The 25,487-nt window shown below is 43.7% G+C and overlaps 1 protein-coding gene and 1 long non-coding RNA gene across 3 annotated transcripts in view; one reads left to right on the top strand and one right to left on the bottom strand.

Annotated features, from left to right (window-relative positions):
* The window catches only part of LYST (lysosomal trafficking regulator), a 200,849-nt gene extending 186,011 nt beyond the window's left edge, over window positions 1–14,838 (bottom strand). The window contains exon 1 of the mRNA XM_021073151.1: window positions 14,303–14,838. The gene's annotated coding sequence lies outside the window, so the exon portion shown is untranslated. The remainder of the gene's footprint in view (window positions 1–14,302) is intronic.
* On the top strand, window positions 7,252–10,995 carry LOC110256723. Of its 2 annotated transcripts, XR_002338625.1 has the most exons (3): window positions 7,252–7,375; window positions 9,384–9,594; window positions 10,731–10,995. It is a non-coding gene; the product is annotated as an uncharacterized LOC110256723 (long non-coding RNA). The 2 variants fall into 2 exon arrangements; XR_002338624.1 differs by lacking the exon at window positions 7,252–7,375 and having other exon boundaries at window positions 8,333–9,594.

Raw genomic sequence — 25,487 nt, 5'->3', positions numbered from 1 at the left:
TATGGCACCTCTGCCCAAAACCCTGCAGTGGCTCCCCATTTCACTCACGTAAAACCAAAGTCCTTACAATGGCTCTGTGCCAACTGGCTCCCCATAACCTCACCTCTTCCTACTCTGCTATCCTACAGATGTACTGGCCTCTTTCATGTTTACCAAACATTCCAGATACATTCCTGTCCTAAGGCCTCTGCACTAGCTGTTCCCTCCGCTTGAAATGCTTTTTCTCCAGATAGCCGCACAGATAACTCCCTTCCTTCCTTCCTATCATGGCTCAGATTTCATCTTCTCAATGAAGTTTATCTCAGCATTGCCCTTAAACCTGCACAAAAGTGTATTCTGCCTTGGGCCCCATACTTAAGTGTCCTTCATGTCACAAGTGTCATTTGTTATGGGTGGAACTGACTCCCCCTCCTCTCACCAAATCCATATGCTGAGGCCCTAACCCATCTGTGACTCTATTTGGATATAGAGCCTTTAAGGATGTAATTAAGGTTACATAAGATTATAAGGGTGGGGCTGTCATCCAATAGGACTAGTGTCCTTATAAGAAGGGGAAGAGTCGCCAGCGCTCTCCGCACATGCACAGAGGAAGGGCCACGTGAGGACACAGTGAGGCTGCAGCTGGCCACAAATCAGGGAGAGGTCTTACCAGAAACCAACCCTGCTGGCACCGTATCTGGGGCTTTCACCTACCAGACCTATGAGAAAATACATTTCTGGGGTTTAAGCCACCTAGACTATAGTATTTTGTTGGCAACATTAGCATACTAACAATTATACTAAAAGAATTTTATTGAGGAACACACAGGAGTTCCCACTGGGGTTCAGTGGGTTAAGAACCCCACTTTAGTGTCCATGAGGATGTGGGTTTGATCCCTGGCCTCTCTCGGTTAAGGATCGGGGTTGCTGTGAGCTGTGGTGTAGGTCGCAGATGCAGCTTAGATCTCATGCTGCTTGGCTGTGGCATAGGTCTCAGCTGCAGCTCCAATTCAGCTCTTAGCCTGGGAACTTCCATATGCCGCAGGTGCAGTGGTAAAAAGAAAAAAAAAGAACACAGAGGTTCTCTATCCATTTGGGATCTGGTTGGCACTGTGTCATCATCTTTCTCACTGCACCTATCAGCTTTAAACATACTATAGAATCTACCCATTTACCGGGATTATTTTTATTGTCTCCTGCATTTAGACTATAAGCTCCATGAAGGCAGCTGTCCTTGTTCTGTTTATGATGTAACCCAGGCACCAGAACAGTATGTGGCACATACTCATCACTTAGTAAATATTTTTTGAATGAATGGTTTAATTAAGAAAATTTTGTTCAGGAGTTCCCGTCGTGGCGCAGTGGTTAACGAACCCAACTAGGAACAATGAGGTTGTGGGTTCGGTCCCTGCCCATGCTCAGTGGGTTAATGATCCGGCGTTGCCGTGAGCTGTGGTGTAGGTTGCAGACGCGGCTCGGATCCTGCGTTGCTGTGGCTCTGGCGCGTAGGCCGGTGGCTACAGCTCTGATTCGACCCCTAGCCTGGGAACCTCCATATGCCAAGGGAGCGGCCCAAAGAAATAGCAAAAAGACAAAAAAAAAAAAAAAGAAAGAAAAGAAAAGAAAAAGAAAATTTTGTTCAGATTCGAATAAACATCCAAATGGTACATTGTCTGTATTTTCAGATAAAATTTGACAGCTCTGACGCCCACCATGTTGCACTGGAGTAGAAATGGATTTGTGAAGAAGAGGTAGTGGGGATGCAGGGCTCTCATTTTAGGAGTGATAACATGGTCAAAATCCTACAGATAGTCCACTTTTGACTATAGACCAAGTAATTGCTACATTAAAAAATTATAGGTGTATAATCCATCAGTTTTGGAGTGCTTTACTTTCTTAGGATGCATATGGAGCTTTTGAAAATACGCTCTTTTTTTTTTTTTTTTTTTTTTTTTTTTTTTTAGGGCCACACATTGGCATATGGAGGTTTCCAGGCTAGGTGTTGAACTGGACCCACAGCAATGCTGGATCCGAGCCGCATCTGTGACCTACACCACAGCTCACAGCAATGCTGGATCCCTAACCCACTGAGTGAGTCCGGGGATCAAACCTGCATCCTCATGGATACTAGTCAAATTTGTTTCCACTGATCCACAACAGGAACTTCCTAAAAATATGCTTTTTCATAAGTACCTGGAAACTATATTGAAGAGATCAATTCATAATTAATGTCTCCATTAAGTCGTTAGCAATATCTAGTCTTTTTTGCAAGGGTTATCAGAGTAGGTTTTAATAAGATTCTTTCATATACTTTTCTCTGCTAAATCACTGTTAGTATTTTATTTTATTTTATTTTATTTTATTTTATTTTATTTTATTTTATTTTATTTTATTTTATGGTCATTTTTGGCTGCCCCATGGGGTATGGAGCTCTCAAGCCTGGGAACAGAGCCACAGTCTCAACCTAACTAAGCCTCAGCTGTGGCAACATTGGATCCCTAACCACTGTGCTGGACCGGGGATCAAACCCATGTCCCAGTGGCTCCCAAGACACTGCCGATTCTATTGCGCCACAACAGGAGCTCCACTGTTAGCATTTTAAAACCCCCAAAGTATGTATACTTTACTTCAAAAACTCTTATGTCATTGCATTAAAAGTTTGGAAAACATCAAAAAATATTTTATGGGAGTTCCTGTCATGGCTCAGTGGTAACAAACTCGACTAGGATCCAAGAAGTTGCAGGTTTAATCCCTGGTCTCGCTCAGTGGGTTAAGGATACGGTGTTGCGTGAGCTGTGATGAAGGTCACAGATGTAGCTCAGGTCTGGCATGGCTGTGACTGTAGTGTAGGCTGGCAGCTGCAGCTCCAGTTCTACCCCCCACCTCCATATGCTGAGGGTGTGGCCTTTAAAAAAAAATTATGAGATGATCTTTTTGATCAGCTAAAAGTATTAAAACAACCACCAAATTCCCTTCTTTGCTGCAAAAATTTCATGCTGAATGTGTCTTAGTGGCCTACTTTCTCATGTAGAAAAGGCTATACTTACGTTTTCAGTGTCATTAACCCTCATAAAAGTTTCCTTTTCCATGTTAAATTCTGAATTATTTTTCTGCTTAGAGCAGAAAATATATGCTATAGTACTAAAGTCCAATGTTAAGACAAATTTACAAAATAAAAATTTAAAATCTTCTGTGATGTCATCCCAGAAATAATCACTAGTTAGTGATATACATGCCCACAGATGTATCAGTGTGTGTGTGTGTGTCTGTGTGTGTGTATTTATATATTTGTCCACTGTTGAGTGTAGTTCTTAGCCAAGGGATTTACTTGCTGTTTTTTATTTTAATAGTTGATATTTATCTGCCTTACTTCCCAACATATTCCTGTGGTCATAAGTTTCTGATTAACTTTGAGCTGTCAGGTGTATGTACTGTTTATTTTGGGAGAGAAAACTAACTCTGTCCTACACAATAGAAATGGAAGGAAATTAAGAAATGTTATCATAAATGTGTGTTTGCTATCTGTTCCCTTTTATAAAGCCGAGAGCCTGGGGGATCAAAACAGATTAAAAATTCACAAGACTCCTAGCCTGGGAACCTCCATATGTCATGGGTGTGGCCCTAAAAAGACAAAAAAAAACCCCACAAAATTTCACAAAAATCCTCTAAAGCTCATGGTATCTCAGTCAGAAGACCAGAAAAACAAAGGAATCATTCAAGGTATCACTACATTCACAGAACAGAATATTATCGACCAGTTCAAAGTAAGAGTTGGAGAGGGCCAGTTAGGTTCAAAGTAAGGAACAGGTAAATATATATATGTGTTTCACGGCCTACTCAAAAGCCAAAGACAAAAACAAAAAACACTCCTGTGCTACATAAAGAGATTCTTAATGTACGCTTTATAATTTCATGCACACTACTAGTTTGGACCACTTCAAAAAATGTCTCTAATGCTACTTAACATCACAAACAAAATCCACTAGTAAGACTATGAGTTGCATGCATTATTTCAGGCCTTCATTCTAGTACTGAGTTTTTTACTTGCAATGTTCAAGGCTTTGGGATACAAAGGTAGATAAAAGACATTCTACTATGGAGTTGTCCTTAGAAAACTAAAAATAGAGGTACCATACGATCCTGTGATCCCACTCCTGGGCACATATCCAGAGAAAACTCTAATTCAAAAAGATACATGCACCCCAATGTTCACAGCAGCACTATTTACAATAGCCAAGACATGGAAGCAACCTAGATGTCCATTGACAGATGAACAGACAAAGAAGTATAGAACATATATACAATGGGAATACTACTCAGCCATAAAAAAGGAATGAAATAAAGCCATTTGCAGCAACATGGATGCAACTAGAGATTATCAACACTAAGTGAGGTAAGGAAGACAGGTGTTCCCATCATGGCTCATCGGTTAAGGAACCCAACTGCTATCCATGAGGACACGGGTTCAATCCCTGGCCTCACTCAGTGGGTTAAGGATCTAGTGTTGCCGTGAGCTGTGGCGTAGGTTGCAGACAAGCTTCGACCTGACATTGCTGTGGCTATGGCATAGGCCAGTGGCTACAGTTCTGATTCGACCCCTAGCCTGGGAACCTCCATATGCTGTGGGTGAGGCCCTAAAAAGACAAAAAAGAAAAAAAAGAGAAAGACAAATACCATGTGATATCATTTAATATGTGGTATCTAAAATATGACACAAGTAAACTTATTTATGAAACAGAAACAGACTCACCGACATACAAAACAAACTTATGGTTACCAAAGGGGAAAGAGGGTGGGGAAAGGGTAAATTGGGAGTATGGGACTAGTAGGTACAAACTGCCGTATAGAAAACAGATAAAGAACAAGGTCCGACTGTATAGCACTGGGAACTATATTCAATAGCCTATAATAAGCCATAATGGAAAAGAATGTCAAGAATAATATATATTTACAGCTGAATCGCTTTGTCGTATACCAGAAACTAACACAATATTGTAAAGCAACTATACTGCAATTAAAAAAACAAAAAACAAAAACCAAAAAGACATTCTAGGCAGTCCAGACCAGGTAAACAAAGACGACAGTGGAAGGTGTTGAGTGTTTTCACAGTGTCATGCACAGGGACCTCTGGGGCACTGTGGAAGGACCTCCAACTCCACCTGTGGGATTACAAAAGACTTCTTGGAAAAGCCGACACTAGGCTTGAGACTGAAAAGACTCCATCAGCTTCAGGCAGGTCAGTTTTTCCGAAACACTTTAAGTGCCCCCAGTCCTGGCTAACATTTTGAAAGTGAGATGAATGTTGTGAGTTTCCACAAAATTAAGTTTATTCAATTTGAAAGATGAATCTGAAATGATGCCCTTCCTACTTTTCTTGGAATTTAAATAAGCTATCTTTATGATAAGGCAATCAGAGCCATACATGTGTTTAATGGCCTTTCTTGACCAATGAATTTGGCAATAAAATGTTGGCAGGCCGATCGGTCCCTAAAAGAGTTTATTGTTTTGGAAGTTCCCGTCATGGTGCAGTGGTTAACGAATCCGACTAGGAACCATGAGGTTGCAGGTTCGATCCCTGGCCTTGCTCGGTGGGTTAACGATCTGGCGTTGCCATGAGCTGTGGTGTAGGTTACAGACACAGCTCAGATCTGGCATGGCTGTGGCTGTGGTGTAGGCCGGTGGCTACAACTCCAATTAGACCCCTAGCCTGGGAACCTTCATATGCCCCGGGAGCAGCTCAAGAAAAGGCAAAAAGAAAAAAAAAAAAAAAAGAATTTATTGTTTTCTTTTTGGTGTTGATGTGATGATTACTTTTACTTCTTTGTAGCAGTCTGTAAAATCCATGGGTCCAGAAACCAGGCCAGGCCAGGCGGGGTGTTCTTGGCCACGCTCCTCCAGACTAGCAGCATCAGCATGTGATAAATCCTGAATCTCAGAACACGCCCCAGACTTACTGCGTCATACCTGGCATTTCATCAAGAGCCTCAGGTGATTTCTATGCACACTAAAGTCTAAGCATTCTCCCAGGAGAGGGAAGATCATGTGTAAAAACTGGTGAGAGAGCAGGCAAAGAGAATAGACTTTTAGTTGCCAAGGTGGAAGAGAATGGGTGAGGAATGGATTGGGAGTTCGGAGTTAGCAGGTGCAAACGAGTATATACAGGGTGGATAAACGACAGGGCTCTACTACTGTAGAGCACAGGGAACTATATTCAGTATCCTGTGATAAACTGTAACGGAAAAGAGTATGTATATATATGTATAACTGAATCACTGTGCTGTACAGCAGAAATTAACATGGTAACTCAAACTATACTTCAATTTTAAAAAACGGGTGAAAGAGATTTTGGTGGCTTGAAGATTCTTTTTAATTATTTTATTTTATATATTTTTAGGGCCACTCCTGCAGCATACGTAAGTTCCCGGGCTAGGGGTTGAACCAGAGCTGCAGATGACAGCCTATGTCACAGCCACAGATCAGAGCCACATCTGCGAGCTACACCGCAGCTTGCCCCAACACTGGATGGTTAACCCACTGAGCAAGGCCAGGGATGGGACTTGCATCCTCAGCAATACTAGTTAGGTTCTTAACCAACTGAGCCACAACAGGAACTCCTGAAGATTCTAAAGAAGAAAGAGTCAAGGTCATGTTTCAGGGAGGTTGAGGCTGACAGGAAGATAGGCGGTGAGGTGGTGTAGATGATTAATATTTCCCTCTGCTCCAACTGTAGCCTGATAGATAGCTGGGCCATATTTCATCCTGGTCATTTTTAACTAAGCCATGTTCTAATATCACTTACAATGTCTAACCACTTGTTGAAGAGCCTCAAAACATAGGTTAAACTCTGGTAGGGTGAATAAATATCTTATCTTGGGCCTATTGTGTGGCAATTAGTGGGATGCTGATAAAGTATATCATAACTATAATCATATAACATATAAGCACTATATGTGCTAACTCTCCCGAGTAGCTGGCAGAGTCTGTTTGAATAAGGACCAGACAACACAGGATAAAAGTTTACCCTACGCCAGGATGCTGCTCCATCACAAAAATGGAAGGAGCCTCTCTCTCACCCAACTGCTTTGATGACTTTTTTTTTCTTTGTCTTTTTAGGGCTGCACCCTCAGCATCGGGAAGGAAGGTCCCAGGTCGAGTCGGAGCTGCTGCTGCTGGCCTACGCCACAGCCACAGCAACACAGGATCTCAGCCTCGTCCTCAACCTACACCACAGCTCACGGCAAGGCCAAATGCTTAACCCACTCCATATGCCACGGAAGTGGCCCTAGAAAAGGTAAAGAGACAAAAAAAAAAAAAAGAAGAAGAAGAAGAAGAAGAATACAAGTGGCTGAAAGAATTCTCTAAGACCTGTTGTCACAGGGTCAACAGCCATTACAGGGTATGTGTCTGTTATACTTTGGGAGATTTTTATTTAAATTGTGGATGTCTGGGCCTGAGTTATCAGACCATTTCACATCTGTGTGCATTCTGATGCAGCATCCTGTTGGCAAAGTGAGGTTTTATGCAATGAGATATCATATTGGTAAAAATTAAGTATTCCTTTTCCCACTTCACAAGGGAAACTAATGTGAGCAGCATAGACCTGTCATATATTTGGAGTCAGAACTGAATATTAATGGAATGTGCTCTCACCTTTAGCTGTGTGTACCTGTGGAATTCAGAGAGGAGGAGTTTTAAGGATCTCAGTGGGGTTCCCCAGGAATAGATGTACACAAGGGAGTGAAGTGTACTCTGGGGACGCTCTCATGCTAAGTTTCCCTGGGACACAAGCTCATCTAATAAGGAACTTGAGTTGCAGAAGGGAAGAGATGGATGGATGTACAGTTTGGTGCCTGGTTTTCAAATTTGCTCCCCACCAGCCTACGAGATAATTCTTAGTCCTGAGATTTTAAAGATATTTCAAAGGTATCTGAGATTAAAAACTGAAAGGCCTGCTTTCATAAAAATATCTGAAGACTTCCAGGCAGAACTGCCTTAAGATCCATGCAACCAAGTACTCACACCAGAGAAAAGAGCAGCGCCACTGTTCCACGTGGAGGGGCCTGCAGTGTGCCAGCCAGAGCAGAGGGAGGTCACTCACTTCCTTAGACGCTTGCCTGGACCTTGGCTTGAAGCAAAAACCCTTCTCCCTGCCCAGCTTATGCAGACATTAAAGCAATGCAAGGAATCCCCCAGGAACACAGAATTCACTTTGTAAACAGTTGACCTATGGCCAAATTTCATTTCTCTCTCTTTTTTTTAGGGCCACCCCCACAGCATATGGAAGTTCCCAGGTTAGAGGTGCAATAGGAGCTTCAGCTACTGACCCACACCACAGCCACAGCAGCACTGGATCTGAGCCACATCTGTGACCTACACCACAGCTTACAGCAACACAGGATTCTTAACCCACTGATCAAGGCCGGGGATCGAACCCACTTCCTTGTGGATACTTGTCGGGTTCAATACCACTGAGCCGCGTTTTGTCATTAAACGCGACTATTCCCCAAGTTTTGTCTTTTAAACGCAACTATTCTACAAGTAAAATTCTGAGACAGTTGTATCACTGCAGCCCAGGTGTGGCATCTTATTGAAAAGAAAACCCAGACTCTGTTTGGAAGCACAATATCTAACCTGTAAAAGTTGTCCAAAACACACAATAATGGTGGGGGAAATGCAGGCATTATGTTGTCAAATCAATCACTAAAATATAAAGAAGACAGGATGTTCTAGATATTAGAAATCTGAGAAATACATATTTTAAAGCACCTCTGTGAACTGTATAAAAGGCCTTAAATAAGCAAGGTATTTAAAAAAAAAAAAGACTTTGGTTCTATTTAATAACATAATCTTCTGGATTTCCATCCATATTTTTAAAAAAACTCATGTCACTTCACATGTATCACTGTGCACAGGAGTTTAGTCAGCAAAGCCCCCAGGCAACATTCCAGGACAGGTAAGTTCAGCCTTTAGCTGGGTAAGGATCCCCGGCAGGGAGAAAGTCTCACCTAAAGGCACTGCCTCCCTGGGCAAGGGGGAAGCTGCTTTGTGGCAAGTGACTCAGCCTCTGGGCGGTCTTTGCGGCTGGTGTGCAAGCTGCCACCAGGCTCAGATTCTCCTGAATTCTATGTGATTTCTGGAAGATGCTCCCCTATTCCAGCCCCCCACCCCCAACATCCCTAAGAATCATATACCTGCCACCTGAAATAGAATGATTCTAGCCCTGCTTCTGCTTTGCTGCTTGTACCGCTTGAGTTTCTCCTCCAGACATGAAATGCATCAGCCAAGAGTTTTAAGTCATGGAATCAAAGGAAGAGATGGCCAGGAAATGCACTATGAAGCACTGTCACAGGGCCACTCACCCCTCAGGATAACCTCCCCTAACTTGTTTCCTGCCCAACCTACAGCACCATTTCTGGAACTCAGCTGCTGACTGATAATTAGGTCTAATAGAGAGCAAGGATTTCCTGACGGGATGCAGACAGCACTGCATTTGCTGGCAGCTGTGCCTCGGCTGATTGTTGGAAACCTGGCTTTTAACCCTGTGCTGGCTCTCCATCACACCCAACTCTGGCAACCTAGTGAGGCCAGCTCAGCCATGCTGAAAGCAGCTCTCAGGTAAGCATCCTAACCCCCTCTGATTCCTAAGAAAGAGATGGAATTAGAATGTTCGCCCCTGCGGTGAATGCACTTGCAGGAGTATGGGAATTTCCTAAAATAGCACAAATTCAAGTCAGATACATAATAGATGTCTTTGAAAATGAGATAAATCCTTGGCCCCTGGGAACTGGTTTAGCCAAGGCGGAGCATAGGATGGGAAGTGGTTGAGGGCCAACAATATTCACCCCAAGTGCTACCTCTGTTCCTGGGTTCCCTAAGCAGATGTCTGAGAATTAGTGTGAAATTTAAAGCCATTTTAAACCATTTCAAGGGAAAGAGAAGAGTTCCCTGGTGGCCTAGTCATTAAAGATCTAGAATTGTCACTGCTGTGGCTCAGGTTTTTTCCCTGGCCTAGGTGGGACCATCTGCATGCTGTGGGCACAGCCAAAAATTTAAAAAGAACTTAAAAGTAATAATTAAAACAAAACAAAACAAAAAAACAGGAAAAGAGAACAGGGAAGGAATTTTCCTCTAAAACAAATCTCTTGCTTTAATACCATGCATTATGCTTGTCTTTCCCCTCTAATTAAAAATGTCATCTCAGAGTTCCCGTCGTGGCTCAGTGGTTAACGAATCCGACTAGGAACCACGAGGTTTCGGGTTCAATCCCTGGCCTTTCTCAGTGGGTTAAGGATCCGGCATTGCTGTGAGCTCTGGTTTAGGTCACAGACGCGGCTCAGATCCCGCGTTGCTGTAGCTCTGGCATAGGCCAGTGGCTACAGCTCTGATTAGACCCCTAGCCTGGGAACCTCCACATGCCACGGGAAGCAGCTCTAGAAAAGACGAAAAAAAAAAAAATGTCATCTTTATTCCATACTAATATTCTTCCTATTTCCCAGGCTGTTTCTGAACTCTTTAGGATAGAAAACTACACATCTATAAACTGAGAGCCCTGAAAATGGATCTTAATCTTCAGAAGAAGCTTAATCTTCAGAAGAAGCACTGCTGTCTCATTTCCCCCTTGATTTCCTTGCTATGACATATAGAGCACTGTGCCTTCTGTCTTATATATGCAAGTGATCACTTATATCACCCTAATTCTGTAATTGTTCCTAACATGTATTATATTTATGGGCCACTTCTTCCAATTTCAGGGAATGAAGAGGGAGGAAATGGAGGAAGAAGAATACATCGCATTCAATATTAATTTGCCAGTCCATGCAGAAAAAAAAAAAGATCAGAGGTCTTGCCTTAGCCTGCCTTCCCTTCTGGAGAATCAATAGCACAGACATTCTGAAAACACAGAAGAAAAGAATATAGGCTGTAAGATCTAAAAGTAAGTTTAGTAGTCAGTTCTTCTCAGGCAAGAAATCTATGTTGATTTACTACTCAGTAAAGGTTTCATAATTTGGCACCAACCTCTCAACAGCGACTCTCAACATGTCTTTGCCGCACCTAATTTGTACTATAGATGAGAATTTACCATGTGGAGTAGGTTCGTGTATTTTTTCTGCCTACAGGTTTTCATAAAAATTCGCATTGCTACTGTCTGGCTGGAAGGCATGCACACTGTATATATAGGACTTAGCATCTATTTTTACCAAGAGTATTTTTTTAAGTAATCTTGGCCTGGGGCTTTCTTTCTCTGTGCCTATCTCTTCTTTGTGGAGAACTGCCTCCTTAACTGCCTGGTGTGAAAATCCCAGCAGCCTTCCTGTCACTCTTCAAATGTCCCTGGAATTCCACTTCTCACTCAAAGATTTTTCTCATCCAAATGAGAATGATCAAGTATGGCTGCACTTTTATCCTTTAAAGAATTCCATTTATCTTCCTTTGAGAAAGAACTTAGGTCCAACATAGCACTGTTCCAGTCAGCTAAATATGCCCCAGTGTTGCACGGGGTGCAAGTGATAATTCAAATTATCCTTTTTTTTTTTTTTTTTTTTTTTGGCTTTTTGCTTTTTAGGGCCACACCCATGGCATATGAAAGTTCCCAGGCTAGGGGCTGAATTGGAGCTGCAGCTGCTGGTCTACACTATAGCCACAGCAACACTGGATCTGAGCCACATCTGCAACCTACACCACAGCTCAGGGCAACTCCAAATCCTTAACCCACTAGGTGAGGCCAGGAACTGAACCGGCATCCTCAGGAATATTAGTTGGGTTCAATACCGCTGAGCCATGATGGGAACTCCTTTTTTTTTTTTTTTTTTTTTTTTTTTTTGAGATTACCAGAATGCATTCATTTGGATTGCTCCTTTCCCATGAATGTACAGGGGCAGTTGTTATTTTGCTGATGGTCAAACCAGAGCCTAGAGAATTAGGTAACTTACTGTTAGTAACAGGCAGGCCAGGGCTGGAACTTGGGTTTCTTGATTCCAAATTCCCAAGCAAGTCGTGACAGACTCCTAACTACCAAACTTACCAACTGGATTTCTTGAAAGGATTTTTTTCAGAAGTGTTTTGCCAGAGTCTAATTTTAGAGTTTCAGCGTTAACAACATTGTCACGTTTCAACTGGTTGGCAACTTCTCTGTGTGGAAAACATACTTTAACTGCAGGGGAGGGTCAAATACTCTTTCTGGGGTTTTGCTGTGCTTTAATAATTGAACATTATTCCAGGGAATTTATATATGGCTACATTATGTTATTGAAGACACACACTTCCTAGGCACAATTACCTTCGAGGGAAAAGGAATGCGAATTACCACGCGACCCAGCAATTCCACTTCTATGTTCTCTCCCTAAAGAATTGAAAGCCGGGACTCGAACAAATACTTGGAACTCTGAGGTTCATAGTAGCCTCGTTCACGATAATCAAAAGATGGAAGCAACCCAAGCATCCTTGATGAATGACTAGATCAGCAAAATGTGGTCTATCCATAGTGTGGAATATTATTCAGCCTTAAAAAGGAAGGAAATTCTAACACCTGCTACAACATGAATGAACCTTGAAGGTGTTATGCTAAATGAAAGAAGCCAGGCACAAAGTGAAATATGTGATTCCACTTATATGAGACAGAGTAATTAAGTGCATAGGTAGAAAGTAGAATGATGGTTTTCAGAGCCTGGAGGGGGGAATAATGAGTCATTGTTTAACAGGGACAGAGTATTAGTTTGAGAGGGGATGAAAAAGTTCGGGCAATGGATGGTGATGATGGTTGCACAATGAATGTGAATATACTTAATGCCACAGAACTATACACTTAATATGGTTATAGTGGCAAATGTTAGACTTTATATATTTTAACACACACAGGGACTAGGAGACAGAACAATTCACTGTAATCCAGAGGGAGGAGTATGAGGAAGACTTCTCGGAGGAGGTGGTTTTGTCTTGAAAAATGAGAAGAGGTTTGGTAGGCGGGACAGAAGGAAAGGGTATTCTGGGCTGAGGGAGTAACTTTGGGAAGTAGGAAGGCGATTACAAGGTAATATTCAAGAACCACAGATTATCTGGGGGACTGGGTACTTGCAGGTAAGTTACAAGAGTTGAAGCTCCAATGACAGGGTGAGGGGGGATCTGGAAGCCTCCTACATGCCAGGCGAGATGTTTGGGGTTTTTTTTCTGCAGGCAGTGGGAAGCCACTGGAGTCCTTTAAGTTTGGGGATGTGACCAAGCTTGCATTTTGAAAAGATAAGGTTCGGAAGTTGTGTGAGGGATGGATTGGAGGGGAGAGAGACTAGAGGCAGGGAGCCTGGTGGGGAGACTCTGGAAGTTGTCTCAGAAAGATGATGAGGACCCAAATGGAGAAGTCATGGGAACAGAGAGGGCTGTTGAGCAGAATGTGGGAACCAGCCAGAAGTGGGGGGTGAGAAGCTTCATGGAGCAGAATCAGACAAGGCTACTGGGCTTCTGAGTAGATGGAGTTGTCTTTTCATCCACTTCTCTCTTTTCATCTTCTTCATCCACCTCCCCAGCCAGGCTGACCCACTCCCAAGCTCTTCCAGTCTCCTGGCTCAGAACAATTGCTCAACCCTACTTGGGCTTGTTCTTCCATCCCAATCTCTAAACCCCTGACTTCCATCCTAGGCTCAGCACCTCTCTCCATCTGGCAGGCATTCTGGTTTCTCCGAGCTTTCCCTCTAATCTCATTCACAGTCTTTCCCTTCCCCCACCACTCCAGCCACAGAATTTCTTATTTATCCCTTCATAATTCGCCACTTCCATCCTTAGCTCTATGCTGTCTCCCTTCTCCTCCTAGACCAGTCTAAAGCCTCCTAAATAGTAGCACTTGAGCTCTTCTTATCATAGAGCAGGAATATGATAGAGGCTGAAGGGTTAGATAGGGCTGGCAGTGAGGGGTGAGAGAGGAAGTACCTCTTGACTGTATTGGGTTGATGCACCTTGTCTAATAACACCCCAGGGGAGCCCATCAGCACCCACTTACTGTGTGAGTCCTTACACCTGTGCTGTGCTCAGGATGAACAACCTCACTGTACTGACATCCAAGAATGACAGCTGGAATCTCTCCATTGAGGGTCATTGGCTCAGCCCATTCCAGACAGGTATCTTCCTTCTCCTTCCTCTCAGAGCAAGCAGTCTGCAGGAAGCAGCTCCTGAGAGCACCTGGGTGGCCAGGAGTTCATCTGCTTATCCCCTTCCCTGGTGGTCCTACAGCTCTCAGCCTTTACCTAGCCTGCCCACCAAAGCTGTCCACACACTTGGCTGCCACTGGAGGGTGGGTGTCTCAGAAACACTTGAATCCTATCTGTAAGGTGATTACCTTTTTCCAGGGAGCCAGGAACTCTTCCTTGTTGTCATCACTCTGTAGGCATCTTCACTGCCGGCTAATTAGCAGCCATCTACTCTTGCTGCAGTGAAACTGGAGGACCATGTTGTTATGCAAGCTGGGTCACTTGTTTGCAGTTAACTTCCGGCTTCTGTTCAGCTGACTTAGGGTTGCATCATTCTCCTGGCATTATCAGAGCATGCACAGTTGAGTTGAACAGCCTGAAGCCCCATTAGATGGCAATGGCGAACCCTGCAGCCTTTCCGATGTCACCAGAGGAAGCTGCAGGAGCAGATGGGGAAGGGTAGCTTTATGCACCACAAGAACCTCATGACACAACTTCTCCGTGGGAAGAATGGATCCTCAGCCCAAAGAGGCAATGCACCAAACACGCTGGCACTGCAGCCACCCTTTTCAAAGCCAAATCATCATTGGAAATGACTTCTTGTAAAGCCCTCTGCTGCCTCTCCGTTTGGTGATGAGGCTAGGCGGTCTGTGCTCCCAGGAAGGCAAGTGGCCCTCTCCCTCTGGCTCTTTGGCAGGAGGCCCTGCTTGGATCACGTGGCGTATCTGGCAAATCAAGTTCAATTTCTTTGCAGTGGAGCTGCAGCAGGGCTTTCCAGTTAGTGATTTTGTGGTGGCTTCTGTGAGTCAGAGTGCTCTGATTCTCTGGCAGAGGGGGAGGGCCTATGTTTGCAAGGAGCATCATCACTCTTGTTTTGAGAATTCTGCAGCCACTTGGAGGACATAGAAACAAACTAAACACCAAGCCACTGCCACTTTCACCAAACTCGTAGTGTAGTATTTCTGCCCTTCTTTTGTGCTGACATCTGCCTCTCCCTCTCTCTTTTTTTTTTTTTCTTCTGCTGTTATTCTTTTTGTATTTATTTATTTATCTATCTATCTATCTTTGCTTTTTAGGTCCTCACTCACAGCATATGGAAGTTCCTAGGCTAGAGGTCAAATCAGAGCTGCAGCTGCCAGCCTACACCATAGCCACAGCAATGAGGGATCCGAGCTGCATCTGTGACCTACACCACAGCTCATAGCAATGACAGATCCTTAACCACTGAGCGAGGTCAGAGATTGAACTCATATCCTCATGGCTACTAGTTAGATTTGTTACCGCTGAGCCACAATAGGAACTCCTATTATTTTTTATAAAAATTTGATTACAAATACTCTCATATTTTCAATCCCATGCCTATTATGGATTTCTGGATTAATATTTTATTATTAATAATAAAAAACATTTGTTTATTTTATAGATAAGAAATCTGAGACTTGTTCAATGCCACACTTTTTTTTTTTTTTTACTTTTTAGGGCCCCACCTGCAGCATATGGAGGTTCCCAGGGTAGGGGTTGAGTCTGAGTTGCAGCTGCTGGCCTACGCCACAGCCACAGCAACATCAGATTCAAGCCGTATCTTTGACCTACACCACAACTCCCAGCGATGCCAGATCCTTAATTCACTGAGCGAGGCCAGGGATCGAACCCACATCCTCATGAATGCTAGTCAGATTCTTTTCTGCTGAGGCATGACAGAAACTCCCTGCACTTCTTTCATATATTTATTTTTGATTTTTTAAAAATTTATTTATTTTTTCAATTAGTTTTTAAGTTCTCAAGTAGTTGCTTTATTCCTCTCAATTATTTGTGTGTGTGTGTATATATATATATATATATTTATATATATATATGTATTTTTTTTTTTTTTTTTTTTAGTTTTATTTTAGGAGTTCCCATTGTGGTGCAGCAGGTTAAGAATTGAGCATAGCCACAGCTATGGCATAGGTGACAGCTGTGGCTCAGAATCAATCCCTGGCTCAGGAACTTCCATATGCCATGGGTGTGGCCAAAAAAGAAAAAAAAATCTATTTTATTGAAGTAGAGTTGATTTACAAAGTTGTGTTAGTTTCTAGTGCACAGCAATGTGATTCAGTTATACATATACATGTATATCTATTATTTTTCAAATTCTTTTCCATTATAGGTTATTACAAGCTATTGCATATAGTTCCAGGCACTGTGCAGTAGGACTTTGTTTATTTTATAGATAGTAGTTTGTATCTGCTAATCCCAAATTCCTAATTTGTCCCTCCCTCAATCCTTTCTCCTTTGGTAACCATCAGTTTGTTTGTCATATTGCTTTTAAATGATAACACTGGTCAGTTTAACTTGCAGTTGCAAGCTCTTAACTACCTACTAGGCTACTCTGTGTGTGTGTGTGTGTGTGCGCGCGCACACATGTGTGTATGATACATATATAGACTATACAGATGTGCGATAAGTATTTGTTGAATTACTATTATGTATTACATGTATTTGCTCAGAACTTTCAGTGCTATTACTGTACTTAGAAATTGATATTAATTAGGTTATATTCCAGACACCAATTACAGTTAAACAAATTCATATTATAACATCACGGTGGAGTTTGGAACAATGGCTGTTAAAGTGAATATTTATAATAGGTATTATCGGATTACTTACGGTTCTCAATTTCCATGCCTGGCTAAACACTAAAGTACCTGGCACAGTCTTCATAATTGGTTCCTAAACAGATAGTTGCAAATGTAGTTTAATATTTTATGTGCCATGTATGTGTTCGGCTCTTGATAAGTATCTTTTCAATGAGTCGTGATTGCAACCCCTGCTTGCAATGTCTGTTGCTGCTTGGGCCGTGTCTGGGACTCCTCCAGCTACACTCAGTGCAACGAGGGTAGTTTGACTTTATTTACCATCCTTGGGTCAGTTCTAGTTTAGCTCAGTGACACACACCCAACAGAGACGTAAGGGTCAAAGGCACTGAGAGAAAGTTCTTTATCTTTCCAACTCAAAAACTGTCTGAATGCTAAGAGATAATAAAGTCACCACCAATGTATGTCCCTAGGGGAAAAAAAATTCTCTTTACCTTGAAAGGTTTGTTAGCTTTGTTTCACCTTGTAGCACACAAAAAAAGTCCTAAAGTATTTTGAATACCTGTGAAGACTAAAGGAAGTGTTTGCTTGCATTTATCCTGATGCTTCCTGCCTCCTTTACTTCTACTGCTGTATGAGCACCTATCACAGCTTGGTGTGCTGGATTAGTGTTTTCTTCCTGAAAGCTTTCTGGAAGCAAAACAATCTTGTGCCTATTAGGAATTTGGAGGCCCTTGTTCATGAACAGGGTGCCAATGATTCATTTGGAAGACAGGTTTCAATCATTTAGTTAAACACTTTTCTGGGATACAGACTCATATCAAAAATGGCTTAAACCTTGGGGGCAGATTCCAAAACGCCTTATATACATTTTCGGTAGCAGTGATCCTCCTTATCGGTTCTTAGGGGTCCTGGTTTTGCCAGATTAACCGGTCAATTAGGGAAAACCAAACAGTGAACTTGATTTCCTCGAAGATATTTCCAACTTGAAGAGTCTGTGGAGTTCTTACTATCCTATTACAATAAGGCTTTGAAGGAGACTCAGGCAGTTTCGAAGGAGTTAACTTTGTAAAGGTGCAGTAGTACTTTCATTTATTTAGAATTTATATCCTGCCTAGTTCTGACATGGCACAAGATAGTTGTCCAAACATAAACAATAGAAAAATAGGGTAACTTAAGATTGCAGATACAATAGGGACTCTGTAAATGGGTGAATATAACCAGTTACATGAGATGGGGTGATTATTATAGTTGCTCTGAATTTGGCCTATATTTCTGGTAACCCATGCACAAGAGGAAGTAAAATAGGGACCAGAGGTTATTATAGGTCAGAGCAAAAAAACAAAAAGTTTTAATCACTTTAATCTTTTATATGATAAAGATAAATGGCCCTAAACTGGTGTTAAATTAGTTGGCATTAAATTCAAGGGGGGAATTAAACCATTTATCCTGAAAGAGTTACTGTACTCTTTAAAACACATCAAGAGGAAAATATAAAAGTCATTAATTATTTCTCCTATATATAGGTTGTCTACTATTATTATTCAAGATGAGAGAATGGCACATTAAAAGTATGTCGAGTTATGATGAGGAGTGGAGTGGAGAGAAAATTCAATCTACTATCTTTCACACGCCTTCAGTACCTGTTCACTCAGTGTGGAAGGGTTGGCTGAGCAGTGGCTAGGAAAGACATAAGGGTTACCACCCTACTGGGTGGCATGCAGTGCCCTGCCTTGTGGAGAGGACCTGAAAACCCAATTAACCTCCTCACTAAGGAATCCTGTCTCTTGCTTCTTGGAACTACCAAACCCTCCTCTCCACCTTCCCACCTCCTAGAATCTTTTCTTGAATATTTTTAAAAAATAAGTAAATAAAGCAGGACTCTTTGGCTCCTCCTCCAAAAGTTAAACATGGAATTATCACATGATCCAGCAATTCTGCTTCTGTGCATATGCCCCAAAGAAATGAAAGCAAGGACTCAAGAAGATAATTATACACCCATGTTCATAGCAGCCTTATTCCCCAAAGCCAAAAGGTGGAAGCAACTCAAGTGCCCACTGATGAATGAACGGATACACAAAATGTGGTATATCCATACAACGGAATATTATTCAACCATAATGAGATAGGAAATTCTGTTGAATCTGAAAACATGATCCTAAGTGAAATAAGTCAGACACCAAGGGACCGATGCTGTAGGATGCCACTCATACGATGCACTAGAATAGACACATGCATAGAGATAGGAAGTAGAAGGGTAGTTTCCAGGGGATGGGGAGGATGAAGGGGGTGTTACTGTTTCATGTATACAGAGTTTCTATTTGGGAAGACGATGGGGAGGATGGATGGTGGTGATGGTTGTACAACTTTGCGAATGTACTTAATGTCACTGAGGGTGGTGCTCAGCAAACTGAGAAGGGACTTGGAGACTGAGAAACAAAGCAGGCAACTCCGTAATGTGCAACTGTGAAGTTTATTGTGAGTAACTTCTGCAAAGGCAGGATCAGGCAGCGTCTGTAGTTGCACTCCACGCCACTGAAAGGGGTTCATGGGAATGTAAAAGAGCCAAAGACCAAGATGGAATCTAATTAGTAAGGGAAAAGCACGTCCACACCAATGAGAACTGGGGGTTTTTCTTCTCTTCCTCTGCATCAGCAAAAGGCACTCTTCCAGTTTTCTTATCAGATGAAGGCCAGGGGGAAGGTTGGTAGGAACTTGTCTGGCTTGGTTACATTGCTTGAGTAACATTAAAGCTCAGTCACTCAGAAAGGGGAGAGGGCGGGACTGCGGGCATATAAGATGGAGCTGACACAACGGAGTCAGTACGGTCCAGCCATGCAAGCCGCTCTGACATCTATGGCCCTGTGCAAGTGGTGGTCCCTACATACTTTCCAACTCAGTCGAGTCCCTAAGAGTGGCTGCCTGATTTGCTTTTTTACTAGCAAAGGCTTGTGTGAGACCCATAGCAGTAGGAACATAGGTTAATGTGTATCTGTGTCCCTCTGACAATGGCAAGGGGCCAAAATAGTCCACCTGACATCTAGTCACTGGGCCAGCATCTCATCCAGTGTCTCGGGGTCATTGCTGCAGGTTACAGTGGGGACCGTCCCTATTGACTCCTGGCAGATGGGTGTTTTTGATGGGAAGGGGTCACCTCTTGACTGTCTCCCAGGTGGCTTGGGGGGCCTCAGTGTCTCGACTTTTGATGAAGCACCCTGGTGAGGATTCGAGCTGGACAACAGAGGAGATGCTGTCAGAAGGGTTCTGGTCCAAGGCCATTGCTGCAGAGCTTTGCAGCTCTTGTGTCGGGTCCCTTTCAGATGAGTCTGGATAAAGGGCTCAGGCAAGGATGACTGACCTATAACAAAACCAGTTCACGATGAGAACGGGGCTCTGCAAAATTCCCGTACTCACCAGTCAGACGCACATGGGCTGTCTGAATGACTGACCCTGGCTGCTGGCCTGGACTTGCACCTCCAGGACCACTCTGCTGGGGGCTGGTGTCTCCTGGGGGCTTCAGCCGTGGCTCCCAACATTGCCCGTAACCCATGACTACTTCCCAAGCCTCGGACCACCTCTGTGTCCCGCTGCTCCTGGGCGCTCAGCTCAAACACTGACCATTCCCAAATTCAGGGTCTGGATTTACCGATGCTGCAGCATCTCAGCTGAGAGGTTATTTGAAAAGAGGACCTACTGCCGGGCTCGGGGAAATGGATGCAGTTCTCTGCGAGAGCGCATGTGGGGAAAGAATCTGGAAAAGAATGGAGATATAGGTATATGTATGGCTGACTCACTCTGCTGTGCAACTCAAACTAACACAACTTCGTAAGTCATCTCTATACGCCAATAAAATTTATATAAAAAGGGAGCTCCCGCCGTGGCTCAGCAGTGAACAAATCTGACTGATATCCATGAGGATGTGGGTTCGATCCCTGGCCTCGTTTGATGGGTGGAGGATCCAGCATTGCTATGAACTGTAGTGTAGGATCCAGTGTTGCTGTAGCTCTGGTGTCAGCCGGCAGCTACAGCTCCAATTAGACCCCTAGCCCAGGAACTTCTATATGCTGCAGGCGGGGCCCTAAGATGGAAAAAAAAAGAAAAAGAGGCCATTGTATTATATGTGGCATCTAAATTATGACACAAAGGAACACATCTACAAAACAGAAACAGACTCACAGACACAGGGAACAAACTTGTGGTTGCCAAGGTGGGGGGTGGTGGGGGTGGACGGAGTGGGAGTTTGGGGTTAGCCAATGCCAACAACTCTTATATAAAGAATAGATGAACACCAACGTCCTTGTGGGGCACAGGGAACTGTATTTAATATCCTGTGATAAACAGTTGTGAATGAGAATGTATAGAGATGCGTAACTGAATCACTTTGCTGTGGAGCAGAAATTAACACATCGACTGTACTTCAGTGGCATTTAAAAAGAGAAGAGGCCATTGTGACTCCCAGCCTAGGCCTTCACAGTCAGGGTGAGGGGCTTGTGGCCTGTGGCAGGCTTCTCAAAGGACATGTGCTCCCTTAGAGCCTCGGGGAGGGGAAGCCTCCACAGCTGAGCCAGCGCAGCCCTGGTCTCCGCCGCCTCCAGGCAAGCAGTCCACTCCCTCCACAGTCCAAGCAGAGCTTTGTGGTTCAAGATCAACACTCAGAAGATGACCTGGATAAACAACAAGGGTCCTACTGTACTGCACAAGGAGCTCTCTCCATTCTCCTGGGTTAGACCGTGATGGAAGATGATATATTAAAAAAAAAGAATGTATACATATGTATAACTGAATTACCTTGCTGTACAGCAGGAATTGGCACAACATTGTAAGTCATCCATATGTTAATAAAAATTTTTTTAAAAAAGAGATGACCTTCTCTGCTTCACAACCACCTGATGGGTCCCTGCTGGTGTCCCCTACTCAGTGAGAAAGGATGGGGTGGTCCTTGAGGGGATGGTGTCTTGTTTTCTTTTCTTTTTTTGCTTTTTAGGGCCACAGCTGCAGCATATGGAGGTTCCCAGGCCAGGGGTTCAATCAGAGGTGCAGCTGCTGGCCTAAGCCACAGTCACAGCAACACCAGATGCAGTTATGTCTGTGACCTGTACCATAGCTCACAGCAACACTGGATCCTTAACCCACTGAGTGAGGCCAGGGAGCAAACCTGCAACCTCATGGTTCCTAGCTGGATTCGTTTCTGCTGGGCCACGACGGGAACTCTGGGATGGTGTCTCTTCAGAAGTCCGATCCTGGAGTTCCTGCTGTAGTTCAGTGGGTTAAGAACCTGAGCAGTATCCATGAGGATGTGGGTTCGATCCCTAGCCTCACTCAGTGAGTTAAGAAGCTGGCATTTCCATGAGCTGTGGTGTAGGTTGCAGATGTGACTCAGATCCAGTGTTGCTGTGGCTGTGGTGTGGGTCAGCAGCTGCAGCTCCTATTGGACCCCTAGCCTGGGAACCTCCATATGTTGTGTGTGTGGCCCTAAAAAGCAAAGAAAGAAGGAAGGAAGGAAAGAAAGTTAGTTTTCTTAAGGCCTTTGGACTTAAGTGAGAAGTCAGGAGGGAGGCTCTTCCTAGAAACCCTGCCCTTCCCTGGGGTAGCTCAGGTCTATGAGTTCCTCCCCCACCCCACATTCATCCTGCCCAGCTACCCAGCCCACAGGCTTGGTCCCATCACAGACCTCAAGGAGGCCACCTGTAGGCCACCACCTGCCTGCTCTGCAGCCCCTTGCCCTCAACCTTTTCCTGACACATGCATAAAATTCCTCTGAGTTGAAGACACAGAAAGAGCTCTGAGAGTTCCCAGTCCAGGCTGGCAGACCAGAGTCCTGCAGCTTCTGCAGGAGAGACAACAGTCATGGCGCATGGCCTGTCCTACTGAACTCCTACTGAAAACCTGGGAGGCTCTTTCCTCAGCATGTGAGCTGTGTCCCGGGACCTCCCCCACCCCCTCACCCCCCCCACTGGGCCCTGCTCTGGGATGGGGGGTGGGGGAAAGTCCAGGGCCCATTTCCTTGCTTCTGAGGCCAAAGTATTTCCCTGATTTCTAAAGGTCATTGGAAGGATGATAGCTCTGAGACCTCATTTATCTGTTTATTTAAAGATTCCTGGCATTCCCGTTGTGGCTCAGCAGAAACGAAACCAACCAGTATCCATGACGATGCAGGTTCGATCCCTGGCCCCACTCAGTAGGTTAAGGACCCCGTGTTGCCATGAATTGTGGTGTAGATTGCAGATGCAGCTCTGATCCTGCGTTGCTAGGACTGTGGTGTATGCAAGCTGGCGGCTGAAGTTCGGTTGCGACCCCTAGCCTGGAAACCTCCATATACCGCAGGTGCTCCTCCCCCTAGCTACCTCCCCCGCAAAAAAAAAAAAAAAAAAAAAAAAGATTCCCCTTCACGTCTGTTTATAAAAAATAAAAGTAACTGTGAAGATGGAGAGAGACTCATCCTCCTTGAAGAAGAGACCTACAACCAGCCAAGGAGGACTGGTCCAGGCTGTGCCAGGCTGCCCAGGAGAGTTCAGAAGGGAAAAGTGCCAGGCCAAAGTCTCTGTGAAAGTAAATAGGCTTATCAGTTACCCTTGGACTACAGATATTGATCTTTTGTTAGGAAAAAGCAGACATCCAGTTTGGAGATTCCTGAAAGTTACCCCAGGAAGGAGTTGGGGGGTGTTTCCTAAATTCTCCCACACGCAGTGCCTTAGATGCTAGATTGAGAGACAGTGACAGTACTTGTTTATGACTTTTCTTAAATTCACACACAAAAAGAAACCACCCCCAGGAGGGGAAGTAGGAATGGGGAAGAAGGAAAGGCATTCAGACTGAGCCTCTCTGTTACGTCACGTCAGCTTTTAAGGGCTGACAACCCTAACCTGCAAGATATGGATGCTTGTGTTGGAGATCAAGTAAATATTTGAGGTGATGTGTTTTTCTTTCCTCTACTAATCCACCTCGTTTCTTTGGAAAGTTCTACAGAGTGTCCTGGATTGTGAAATTTGTTGCACAATACAGACCCCAGAGGGATAAGATTTTAAAGAAGGATCATTATGGATTTAAAAGTGAAATATGATAGTCTGATATATAGAGCTAAGTTGTGCAGTTCTAGGTATTAAAAAAACCCCAACACATTCAAATTTTTGTTTAATCAGAGCCATCATGGTTTATGTTTCCAAATAGAAATGGATGTTCTCACTGATACATGGTGGAAAGGCCTGTGAGCCAGAAGACTTGGGTTCTACCCCAGCCCTGCTGTAAGCAGACCTGTGACTGTACATGAAAAGTGAAATGCCTGTGTGTGATCGCCAAGAGGCTGTGATCAACCTCGTTCATAAGGTTGGAAAGCAGACGTAGGCACATACAAAATCCACACGGCAAGCACATAGAGATGACACACACAACCACATGATGATGAAGTCCCAGGGATCAATAACGTTAAACAAGATATGTTGCTCTCACAGGTTACCAGCCACAGAAATTCTCTCCAGAGATGATGTATTTTGAAGTTGGTAGCATATTAATGGGACCTTCACCTTCTGAATTAGAAGGGTCTGTGTAGTCTATTCTCAATGACTGTTCAGAAAGGGAGTTTAAACAACTTAAGGTACTTGTCTCAATGTCTAAAGAGCCTGATGCTGAGCAAGCTATTCCCCTCCTTGACTCCACTGCTACCTTTGCTCTTAATCCTAGGAGGCGGGGGGAAAGGAGCATGGATGTAGGTGTGAGCCTGTCCTAGCTTTTCCCCCCTCCTGCCTTTGTGTGTGACCTGGAGGAAGGTAAGTTGCCCTCTGTACCCAGCTCTCTTGTCTATTAAGGGAGTATAACAATAATGCTCAGGAGTTCCCATTGTGGCTCAGTGGTAACAAACCCAACTAGTACCCATGAGGACGTGGGTTCAATCCCTGGCCCCACTCAGTGGGTTAAGGATCTGGTGTTGCTGTGAGCTGTGGTGTAGGTTGCAGACGAGGCTCGGATCTGGCATTGCTGTGGCTTAGCAGCTTTGCTCCTATTTGACCCCTAGCCTGAGATCTTCCATATGCCGCAGGTACGACCCAAAAAAAAAAAAAAAAAAAAAAAGAAAGAAAGAAAGAAAGAAAAGAAAAACATTAACCCACCTCTTAACTGGCTAAAATAATTTGGATGGGGCACCTGACCCAGAAAGAGAGCTAGTATCAGAAGTAACATTATATCTGAGAGACTTACTATATGGCAGGGTAAACATCTAATTACCAAGTATCTGTTCTTTCTATCGACTTGTGAACGAACCTAAAAGAATAGAAGGAAAAATATTCCCTCCCTAACGATAGCCACTCTTAATTTTTGCATGTATATCCTTTCAGAATGTTCTCTCTATATAAATACATATTTTGCAAAAATGAAATCACACTCAACCTCCTTTGGTAACCGAATTTTATTACCAGGCAATACATGGTAGAGTCCATGGCAATAAATGATCAGCTATTGACTGTGCGGTACTGGAGCCTATTGCATCAATGCCCTATTTTGATATTACAAATACTGATAAATGAGACTTGCTCACACAACACACATCTTTGCTCAGTATTTGGTTTATTTTTTTAAGGTTCTAAAACTGGGACCTGGGGACTCTAGGAGGACACACATCTTTAAGGCAGTGGGTTTTCTTCTAGAAAGACTGTACTGGAGTTCCTGTCATGGCTCAGTGGTTAACAAATCCGACTAGGAACCATGAGGTTTCGGGTTCGATCCCTGCCCTTGCTCAATGGGTTAACAATCCGGCGTTGCCGTGAGC

The sequence above is a fragment of the Sus scrofa genome, chromosome 14, assembly GCF_000003025.6.
Source record: "Sus scrofa isolate TJ Tabasco breed Duroc chromosome 14, Sscrofa11.1, whole genome shotgun sequence".
In the NCBI taxonomy this organism is placed as follows: Eukaryota; Metazoa; Chordata; class Mammalia; order Artiodactyla; family Suidae; genus Sus; species Sus scrofa.
Note: the sequence above shows the minus strand (reverse complement) of the source record. Positions and strands in the feature narration are given on the sequence as shown.